The sequence below is a fragment of the Triticum aestivum genome, chromosome 1B, assembly GCF_018294505.1.
Source record: "Triticum aestivum cultivar Chinese Spring chromosome 1B, IWGSC CS RefSeq v2.1, whole genome shotgun sequence".
In the NCBI taxonomy this organism is placed as follows: domain Eukaryota; kingdom Viridiplantae; phylum Streptophyta; class Magnoliopsida; order Poales; family Poaceae; genus Triticum; species Triticum aestivum.
In genome coordinates, this window is record NC_057795.1 from 31053940 (window position 1) to 31059764 (window position 5825).

Sequence of the window (5825 nt, forward strand, 5' to 3'; positions counted from 1 at the left end):
TCAAAAACAGAAATATTTCAGTAGGATACACCCCTCCCCCTTTTCTTCGTATACCTACCCCATCAACAAGTTCTATTTGCATTGAACTAAGTGCTTAGCCTTTTCTCTTGCACATCTTGTCTATCTATAAAATAAAAGAAAATCCTATGTTACCGAATACTGATGAAACTTCTGCTTGATACATCATTGCCTAAAATTGAAACTAATAGAAGTGTGACTGCGCATAAAAGAAAATGCATGATCACTATAGGGTGGATTTTGCATCCTGAAAGAATACCAGCTTTGGATGTAAAAGGTGAATCAAGTTTTACCAAACTTAGACATGGAGAAAAATAGAGCGGCATCCTGTAGTGAAAACAATCTTGGGATGTACGTAAAAATGCAAATGCTAGAAGCTTGTCACATGTGTGCGCTGCTTAAAGGCAATGAACCTCTTTCGATGCTGTCTATGCCTTTCTGCTAAGGAAGATTTAAATCTTGTGAAAATACAGATAAAACTTCACGGTATACAAAAGCGTGAAAAGTAAAAGGTGCACATAAAAAAACAAAAAATAAGATGTAGTATTTCTGTAAGGACTTGCCTAGTGATTTTATTGGAACATTTACCTTAAAATTCTGCGGATGCAAAACAATTAATAGCATGGAACTTTCTAAACACACATAAATATGATAGTTCTGAACTAAACAATAGATGCGGGTTTTTCCGAACTACAAAGCTTATAGTGAAATGCGTATCTCTCATAGTTTTGTTGTGAGCACATGAGATTGCAGAATGCATGTATCATTAGAAGTTTAGGTACATGCCCTCCATTATCTCAGAAAAGATGCGTGCCTCAACCCAACCTACTTGTACTGCGAAGCAGTGCATGAATCGAGAGAAGGGAAGCACAATCTTTCATGGCGTGCGAGTCTGATCTGATATGAACCCCAATGAAGGAATGGAGAACAAAATGAACATGGATAGAAGGCAACCCTGGGTATACACTGTCGAATAGCATCCGGCGGCACGAACCATAGCTAAACACGCCGCTTCGAGGACACCTTCTTCGTCGCGCCGCTTCAGCCGCAGAAGCAAAACCACCGTCTCCGGCGGCGGCGGAGCAACCGCATGGGTAGACGAGGAAGGGGAGGGGTCGGTCGTCAATGTCATGGACCTGGATGACGATGGTGGAGTCAGCCCACGGGTAGCCATAGCGATCTCTGGTTTCTCCTCGTGAGATGCACGAACAGGGGCCAGCAGCGCTAGCAAGGAGGAGGGCGAGCAGGGCCGTGGTCCCGTCCCACGGTGTTAGGCACCAGGGCGCTAGACGGTGGGAGCGTCGTCCACGGCGCCGCTGGCTCACGGCGCTGCAGCACGTCCTTGGAGAAGGCCAGCAACTGGAGGCAACGCCGGGCTGTAACTGTGGTCGCTCTTCTTGGCCTTCATGGGACTTTGAAGCCGATGACGTATCCATCACCGTCGGCGAACCCAGCATCCATTATCCAGTGGAGGAAGGAGCTTGGTTGACGCCGTTGCCATGCCACCACCGCCGTATTGGAGCACAGCCTCCCAGTCCTTGCCCCGATGGTGATGGGGGGTTCCCACCGTGATCGTACTTTTTTTGTGCAGACCAGTGTGAGAGGCGATGAGAGGGTTGGGGAAGATCGGGCACCGGACGTGGGTTCCTGCGTCGCAGGAGAGGGGAGATCGTGGGTGAGAGGATCGGGATAAGACGGGGCATGGATAGCGTCTTTTTTTTACGAAGGAATCATGTGAGGACTATCGATCGTGAGGCGGGGTAGCGAAGGAGGTCGAACCATCACGACGTTCGATCCTCCTTTAATAGTAGAGAAAATATATCGTGGCAGGTGGTACCAAGTGGACTTCTGTTTGACCTAACAGGCTTGTGGGCCCCATGTGGCACCTCCGACCCTAATTCTTCCTATATAAATACTCAAATATTCCCCTCAAATCAGAGAGCCACCTGAAATACTTTTTCGACCATCGTAAATTTCTGTTCTCGTGAGATCCCATCTGGAGGCCTCCGCCGGCACTCCGCTGGAGGAGGAGTTGATCATGGAGGGGGTCTACATCAACCTTGTTGCCCTTCCAATGATGCGTGAGTAGTTTAGCACAGACCTACGGGTCCATAGTCCATAGCTAGATGACTTCTTCTCTCTCGATGTTCTTCAATACAATGTTCTCCATGATGTTCTTGGAGTTCTATCCGATGTAATGACTTTTTGCGTTGTGTTTGTTGGGATCCGATGAATTGTGAGTTTTTTATCAAATAATATATGAATATTGAGTTTTCTCTAAACTCTTTTATGCATTATTGCTATAGCTTTGTACTTCTCTCCGATCTATTGATTTGCTTTGGCCAACTAGATTGATTTATCTTGCAACAGGAGATGTGCTTTGTAATGTGCTCAATTTTGCGGTGCTCAATCCTAGTGACAAAAGGGCACATGACATGTATGTATCATTGCTATTAAGGGTAAAAAAGAAGGGGTTTATTTATACGTGAATTTATCTTGTTTACATCTTGTCATCTTGCTTAAGGCGTTACTCAGTTCTTTATGAACTTAATACTCTAGAGGCATGCTAGATAGCAGTCGATATGTGAAGTAATAGTATTAGATGCATGTAGGCGTCGGTCTACTTGTATCGGACGTGATGCCTATATATGATCATTGCCTTTAATATCGTCATGATTATTTGCTTTTCTATCAATTGCCCAATAGTAACTTGTCTAACCATCATATGTTTTTTTCTTGAGAGAAGCCTCTAGTGGAAACTATGGCCCCCAGGCCTACTTTTATCATATATTAAAATTCAAAAATACATTCCTGCATTATTTATTAATTTATTTATTTTGATATTTCTATGTGATCTATCTATCTATCACCTTACAATTTAATCTTGCAATTAACCGCCAAGGGATTTACAACCCCTTGTTCTCGTTGGGTGCAAAGATTTGTTATCTTGTTTGTGCAGGTATTGCTTACATAGTGTTGTGTGGTTATCCTACTGGATTGATAATCTTGGTTCTTAACTGAAAGATATACTTATATGTACTATACTGCATCATCCTCTTCTCTTTGATAAAATCGCAATGCAGCTCACAAGTAGCAGGACCTAAATTTTTAACTTCCACTGCAACTTTTTCAAACTAGCTGTGGCGGGCGTAAACTTTTACCCGTTAATAGTTGTGGCCGGATCCTGAGCGGATCCACAACTCATTTGAGGCCACATATAAGCCTTCTCTAAGTAGTGCCTATCGTACATGTTTTTTTTATCGTTTGCAATGCCTCACCTCCCCCCTGTTGCACAACATGGCAAGGTGACGGTTCGACCATCCTTGTGTGATAGGATTTTGAACTTTGTGCGATGACCCAATCTGCACTAGCTAGTGGGGGATCCTGTATCCCAGTCGAACAACCACTATAAAACCAAACCCCATTGCAATGCAAGTATCACTACAGCAGTGCGCTAATTTGTGTGTGAGAGACAGAGAGTGAGAGAACAGAGTGAGTCGTTCCAGTGCTTTGATCTTAGTTTTCTTGGAGACCAACCAAGAGCAATGGCGGCTGGTGGCTGCGACGTCGTCAATGCGAGCTACGATATCAAGCATCTGCTCAAGAGTGACGCCTTGTACATGTACATCCTGGATAGCACGGTGTTCCCCCGAGAGCCGGAGTGCATGCACGACCTGCGCCTCCTCACCGACAAGCACCAGAGGTAGTAAAAAAATATAAGAGCGTTTAGATATTATTCTAGTGATCTAGACGCTTTCATATTTGTTTACACAGGGAGTACATAATTACTGCTAGCGCCGTAGCTTCAGTCCAATTCATATTGGTCGGTGCATCCAGGGGCATCATGCAGTCAACTCCGGAGGGGGCCCAGCGGCTGCAGCTGCTGATCAAGATAGCGGGGGCCAGGAACACGATCGAGATCGGTGTGTTCACGGGCTACTCTGCCGGAGGATGCCAAGGTGGTGGCCATCGACGTCAACCAAAAAGACTTCGAGCTCGGCCTGCCCTTCATCCAGCATGCCGGTGTGGTGCACAAGGTGGACTTCTGCAAGGGCAAGGCACTCGACCGCCTCGAGGAGCTCCTCGCCACTGAGGATGGCGACCCTGCGGCGCAGTACGACTTTGCGTTTGTGGACGCCGACAAGCAGAACTACAGGCAGTACCACGAGCAGCTGATGCGGCTGGTCCGCGTCGGCGGCACCATCGTCTACGACAACACACTCTGGGGCGGCACTGTGGCCGGCGTCGCCATGACTTTGTTAGACATCCTGCCCGGCGTTGTTGTAGACGGTGTCCTCGCATCCATCTCTGACTTTCTCAAGGGCTTCAACGCCGAGCTCGCCGCTAACCAGCGCGTCGACGTCTGCCAGATCGCCGTGGGAGACGGCCTCACCATCCACTAGTAGAAAACAGGGCTAATGTTCGGGCCTGGCCAGCCCATTAGTCCTGGTTCTTCAAGAACCGGGACCTATGGAGGGTATTAGACCCGGTTCGTGAGCCCAGGGGGCCGGCCGGGGCCTCGTGGGCATTGGTCCCGGTTCGTGTGGAACCATTTGTTCCGGTTCATGCCACGAACCGGGACCAATGGTCCTCGCTCCTGGCCCACAACCATTGGTCCCGGTTCGTGGCTTGAACCGGGACAGAAGGGGGGCTTTAGTCCCGGTTCATGGCATGAACCGGGACAAATAACTTGCCTATATATACCCACCACCGCGGCAGAGCACTCCAGTGCTCTCTTTTTTCAATCCGGCGAGGAGAGGGCATTTGGGTGCTCTAGTTCACCTCCTATGCACATGAGGTGTTCGATTGAATGCCCGAGACACACTAGTTAAGCTTTCTCCTCTCGAAGCTCGACCTCGGAGCTCCATTTTTCGAGATTTGTCTAGATTTAGCGGTCCGTCACGCCCCGTCCCCGTTTTCACCGCCGTTGATCGCCCGTGCCGATCTCGTCGCCGGCACCACCGTGGTGAGCCTCTTGTTCTTATCTTCTTTCTGATACTTGTCTGATTTTTTTACTTTAGGTAGATATTTGTCTGATTTTCTTACTTTTAACACACATAATTATATATAATGCACGTAGATGAACCGACAATGGATGTATGATGACAGACACACCTCCGAGTACATTAAGGGCGTGCATCATTTTCTCGAAGTGGCTGAGGCAAACAAGCAGAATGGTTTTATGTGTTGTCCATGCACTAAATGTGGGAATACGAAGTCTTACTCTGACCGGAAAATCCTTCACACCCACCTGCTTTACAAGGGTTTCATGCCACACTATAATGTTTGGACGAGGCACGGAGAAATAGGGGCTATGATGGAAGACGGCGAAGAAGAAGAGGGCGATGACAACTATGTGCCCCCTGAATACTGTGATGCTACAATTGGGGGAGCTGCTGAAGATCAAGAGGAACCAGACGATGTGCCCGATGATGCTGCAATGGGGGAAGCTGCTGAAGATCAAGAGGAACCAGACGACGTGCCCAATGATGATCTCCGTCGGGTCATTGTCGATGCAAGAACGCAATGCGAAAGTCAAAAGGAGAAGCTGAAGTTTGATCGCGTGTTAGAGGATCACAAAAAAGGGTTGCACCCCAATTGCGAAGATAACAACACAAAGTTGGGTACCGTACTGGAATTGCTGCAGTGGAAGGCAGAGAATCTGTGCCTGACAAAGGATTGAGAAGCTACTGAAAATATTGAAGAAGAAGTTTTCAAAGGATAATGAATTGCCCGACAGTACGTACGCAGCAAAGAAGGTCGTATGCCCTCCAGGATTGGAGGTGCAGAAGATACATGCATGCCCT

At 47.5% G+C, this 5825-nt stretch overlaps 1 pseudogene; it reads left to right on the forward strand.

Annotated features, from left to right (window-relative positions):
* The first annotated feature begins 3563 nt into the window (after positions 1 to 3563).
* Positions 3564 to 4421, forward strand: LOC123076335 (tricin synthase 1-like; annotated as a pseudogene).
* The last annotated feature ends 1404 nt before the right edge of the window (positions 4422 to 5825 follow it).